Consider the following 6,000-nt stretch of genomic DNA (forward strand, 5'->3'; position numbering starts at 1 on the left):
TCCATCATGGAAAGATGGTAAGTTGTTGGAGATGATTCTTGAGATGGGTTAGGTTCCTTTTTGTGAGGCTCCCACTACTGTGCCCATTAGTATTGTACGGGAGTTCTACACTAACACGAAGGTGGAGAAGAATGGCTTCACGGTGGTTAGGGGGATGACTGTAGGGTACAATTCTGATGCCATAAGGAGGGTGATTGAGCAGCCCGCGAGGAAGCCCCGTCAGGATACTTGGAACAATAAGACTCCCGAGGACTTCAACTTGGATCTCATCGTTGCGACTCTGTGTGTGCCTGAGACTCACTGGAAGTTCAAGAGGGGCATTACTGATTACTCCACGTTCCCTGCGTCATGCATGAATAGGTTTGCACGGGCTTGGAACTCATTTATTTGTGCTAACATCATGCCATCTTCGCATGTGCATGAGATTACTGTGGAGTGTGCTCGTCTGCTGTGGGGTATTCTTCAGGGCGATTACATTGATTTAGGGATGGCGATTTATCAGGGGATCTTGCGGTTCTTAAGAGGATGTACCACAGGTGCTATACCCTATGTGTCTGTTGTGACGAAGTTGTGCATGACAGTTGGTGTTCATTGGCATGCACATGAGCAGCTTCAGCTTCCCAGTGCTCCTATTGACAGTTCTACACTGTTGAGTATGCATGAGTGGTATGGAGGGACGCCCGATCCTAAGGGGCTTGGGTATTCATATGATCATCTGCTAGGTGGTGTACCCATGGATCAGGCTACTGCGGGAGGTTCTCAGCAAGCCCGTAAGGCAGCTTAGAGAGCTCAGTTAGGAGAGGAGGCTGGATCGTCGCAGCATCAGCAGGAGCAGATGTTGGAGCTGGTTTAAGTTCGACGCAGTATAAGCGTCTAGCGAGGAGAATGGATGCGATGCATGACATTCATTGTCGGTTTGCACATGATCTCACCCAGGCACTTGGGACAGCTTTCAGAGCCACCGGAGTTGACATTCAGTGGTCAGTATTTTGTGAGGATTCTGTATATCCACCTCCTGATACACCTGACATTCCACCCGTTGAGGTTGAGAATTCTGATTCGCAGTAGGTATACCTGAATTCCTTATTATTACCTTCACTAAGGACAGTGAATATTTTAAGTTTGGGGATAGTAGTTGAAGGAATATGTTTTGTGTGAGTCATATTTAGTTTGCATATTCATGATAGTTTAGTACATATAGTTTGTATATTTTGCCATGTAGTTTTTAGCGAATTTTTGGAAGTTTTCATGATACTTTGTTCATATAGTTTCATGCATTTGCATTACAACATGATCCCTTAGATGATTTTTCTGATTAATTTGTGATATAGATGTTAGTGTAGTGATGTCGTATTTAGTGATGTTAAGTCTTATCGAATTAATTTGCTTGCTAGAGACAATTTGTATTTCACTAAGTCTTATAGGTTGCTAGAGTGCTAGATCATGATCATGGTTTGTTGGTTTGTCGAGGTTTAATCGCTTCTTTATATTTAGAATTTTGGATATTCTCTTAATAATAAAAGACATGGATATTTAAAAATTGGAGAAAATTGGATTTCATAGCTAGTTGTGTGGCTAGGTGTCAAATGGCTAGTAGTCAGCTCATATTTATATGAGTAGTATATGGTTGAGCGAGATGGAGCGAAACACACTCGTTTAGAATTTGAAAAAAGAAAAGAAAAAAAGAAAAAAAATAATAAGTGTTATATATAATTGATCACGAGTGGGCTCTTTAGTACTCGAATTATTAAGTTCTTAGGGGACTTTGTGCCTAGTGACCTAAGGCTTTTATAGTCTGGGATCCCCTAACCTAACGCTCGCTACATGGGTACTATTGTATAAGTCTTTTGTGGACCTCACTCATTGCACAATCAAATAAGCATACTTTTATTATTTTGTTGTGAATAAAAGTGTGAATTTATGTTAAACTCCGATATAAGAATTGAAGTGTTATAAGTTATTTTGAGTTTAGCTTTTATTATATAAACTTGTGATTGTTTTGATAAGTAGTGAGTCATGATTGTTGATCTAGTTGTGATAGTATATCTGTAAGCAGTTGCACACACGCACGTCTCTGGTTTGTAGGTTGATTTATGAGATTTGATTGATCTTTATGTGAATAACTGCATTTGCTGAGGTGTTGCTTGTTGATTGGTTTAGTTATTCTTTTAGGATCGTTGCATTCATTTAGTTGCATTCATGCATTTTTATTTCTTGTGTTTGAGTCTTTTTATGCTTGATGACAAGCATCGATTCAAGTTTGGGGGTATGTTGAGTGGCATTTATGACACTTTATTACGCTCTGTAAAGCTTTGAATTGGTGTATTTGTACTCAAGTTATTGGTGTTTTAATGTGTTTTTTAGTGTTTTTGCATTTCAGGCATTAATTTGAGAATCAGGTGAGTTAGCATTGATTTGATGCTAATATGGTGTTAGGTTGGTGTCTAAGGAATAAAGCTCACGAAGACCGGCTCAAATCTGCAAGAAAATAAACAAGTCAAAGTTTTGGCAGAAGCCCAGCACGCCCGCGCTGATCAAGTGCGCGCCCGTGCCCGAACTTCAGAGAGCCAGCGCGCCCGCGCTAATCAAGCGCGCGGCCGCGCCAGGTCGGGTTTCAAGAATCCTGTTTTGAGTAGAAGACTGATTTCTGGACTTCTCTGCTTATCAGGGCTGCTATATAAATAACTTTAGGTTGTTTTTAATAAGATATCAAGCCAGAGACATATCAGGAGAGCTGTAAGAAGACCGTGTTAGCACGATTCAATGAAGACGAAGAAGATCTTATTTTTACTTATGAATCTTTGTTTTAAGTTGTAACTTGGATGCTAGTTTTCTTATTTGTGAACCTTACTCTTGTTATGTACTTGGTTTTGTTTATTCGTTATAAAGACTACGTTCATTAAACCATGCTTTCATCGGAACCCACGCTGATGATGAGTCTTATTATGGGCTAATCGTTATCGTGGGGTTATAGCAGATTTATTTATGGATTTCTTTATTTAATTTGTTTTGATACCTTAGTATGTGGTGATTATATGATAACCTAGTATTGGTTGTGCTTATTCATCTTATGAGCGTCGCGAACTTATAAGATAGGGTGTTAATTCTTAATGAAGCGGAAGTGAATTTAAGGGTTTAGAACTTGCCATGCTAGCATAGGTTCATGTATTGTTATGCATGATTCGTATGTAATTTTTACCATCTTACTTGCCCTATGTAATCAAGATAGATAACTTGTGCTTAAACCGTTATGTTGTCAAATTCTATAGACATATAGGGTCTCAATATAATTGGTGTCTATTCAGCTTCTATCTCTTTTGTGGATGTCTGGTAGTATGGTATTCGTACAACAAAAGTTGGCATTTATCAGTTTCGTGTTATCTGATTAGTGTCATCACCATTGCATGCTAAGGTTATGAACAATAAGGCTATTGAATGAAGTATTTAATGAAGTTAGAATCTCATGTTTGTCATATATATTAATTCAATCAATCTTATTCTCTTAGTTATAATTGTTAGTTTAATTCTTAGTTATAAACAACCTCAAATTCTTATCGTCTTAGCATTGAATAATAATCATACATTGTTGCTTAAGTGTGTGAATTAATTAGTTAACCAAGGCCTGTCTATGTGGGAATGAACTAGAAAAGATACTATACTACTTTCGTACTCGTATACTTGCGTGTATGATTAGCGCGTGTTTGGCGACTAACAATCATCAATGTGGGTTCCAATGAAAGCATGGTATAATAAACATAGTCTTTATACTGAATAAATAATAACCTAGTATTGGTTGTGCTTATTCATCTTATGAGCGTCGCGAACTTATAAGATAGGGTGTTAATTCTTAATGAAGCGGAAGTGAATTTAAGGGTTTAGAACTAGCCATCCTAGCATAGGTTCATGTATTGTTATGCATGATTCGTATGTAATTTTTACCATCTTACTTGCCCTATGTAATCAAGATAGATAACTTGTGCTTAAACCGTTATGTTGTCAAATTCTATAGACATATAGGGTCTCAATATAATTGGTGTCTATTCAGCTTCTATTTCTTTTGTGGATGTCTGGTAGTATGGTATTCGTACAACGAAAGTTGGCATTTATCAGTTTCGTGTTATCTGATTAGTGTCATCACCATTGCATGCTAAAGTTATGAACAATAAGGCTATTGAATGAAGTATTTAATGAAGTTAGAATCTCATGTTTGTCATATATATTAATTCAATCAATCTTATTCTCTTAGTTATAATTGTTAGTTTAATTCTTAGTTATAAACAACCTCAAATTCTTATCGTCTTAGCATTGAATAATAACCATACATTGTTGTTTAAGTGTGTGAATTAATTAGTTAACCAAGGCCTGTCTATGTGGGAATGAACTAGAAAAGATATTATACTACTTTCATACTCGTATACTTGTGTGTATGATTAGCGCGTGTTTGGCGACTAACAATCATCAATGTGGGTTCCAATGAAAGCATGGTATAATAAACATAGTCTTTATACTGAATAAATAATAAACCAAGTACGCAACAAGAGTATAGGTTCACGAATAAGAAAACTAGCATCCAAAGTTACAACTTAAAACAAAGAATCACAAGTATAAACTAGATCTTCTTCGCCTTGGTTGAATTGTGCTCTATGGTCTTCTTATGCATTCTCCTTAAGCTCTAGTACGTCTCATTATGAAAAACGACCTTAAGTTATGTATATATAGCAGCCCATGCAGAGTAGAAGTCCATCAATCAGAATCACAAGAGAATCAGGATTCTTTTATCTCGACCTGACGCAGCCGCGCACTTGACCAGCGCGGGCGCGCTGTACTTCTTCCATCTTGGCGCAGGCGCGCGATTCTACAGCGCGGGCACGCTGAATCTCTGGATAATTTTTTGACTACTTCTTTTCTTGCTGATTTGAGTTAGTCTTTTCACGAGCTTTTATTCTAGACACCATCATAACAACATATTAGCATCAAAATAATCCCATTCAACTGTATTCCTGTTAAATGCCTGAAATGCAAAAATACTACAAAATACGTTAAAAACACTAACAACTCGAGTATAAAACATCAATTCAAAGCTTTACGGAGCGTTATAAAGTGACATAAATTCCACTCAACAGGTCCATGTCCCTGTATTCGAAAATAAAGAGACAAATTATTCCATGTACTTGGATAAACAAAAAATAAAAATTAAAAGGACAAGGGACCGAGTACATGTCCTGAGACCGAGCAAGCAAGAAAACTTCCAGAGTCGGCTCCCGAAGGATATTCTATAGACAAGTTTTCCCGCAGGAAGTTCTTGCCCATAAAACCCTTCGCATGCCATTTTTAAACTCAATAAGCAAGGAAGAAGAAAAAATTAAACACCCTGGGTCAACTCCCGAAGATTGTTCTACATCCAAAAACCCCCCGAAGGGAGTTCTTGCCCAAGAACACATCGCAAGCCCTCTTAAACCCAGTAGGCGCTTAAAAAGAAAAAAAGAAACCCAGCAAAATTCCCTACTATCTACCCGGGAAATGCCCCAATCATCAAGAACAAAAACCAAAAGAAAAACATGTATGCATGTAAGAAAAATACTACGAGTAAATATAAATGAGCACGAAAACTACATACTGATTTGAAGATGCTTCTTTACTGGAATGGGATGATCTGGGAAAATCGAGTTAACAACACCCGTCTTGAAGAAACTGGAAAAGCTTTGGTTGCTGTTTGTGTTTGGTTGAAAAATGAGAGATAGGAAAAAATAAAAAACAAACAGTGAAGTGTATATATAGGTGCCTAAAAAATGCAAAGGTTTGGGTGCCAAAAAGATGACTTCTGGGCTTTTTTGAAATGGATCGCCCTTATGAAAATGGTTGGAATTTAACGGGTGGGATGGAGTTATAGAACGTGTGATAGACAGTTGTCCTATTAATACACACACGACATTTCCACGTGTACGAACTAGATCGAGGAAAAACCAAAGTGATCTTCCTAGGTCTTCTTCACCCCAAGAT

This window comes from Apium graveolens, chromosome 4, assembly GCF_009905375.1.
Source record: "Apium graveolens cultivar Ventura chromosome 4, ASM990537v1, whole genome shotgun sequence".
NCBI classification, from domain to species: domain Eukaryota; kingdom Viridiplantae; phylum Streptophyta; class Magnoliopsida; order Apiales; family Apiaceae; genus Apium; species Apium graveolens.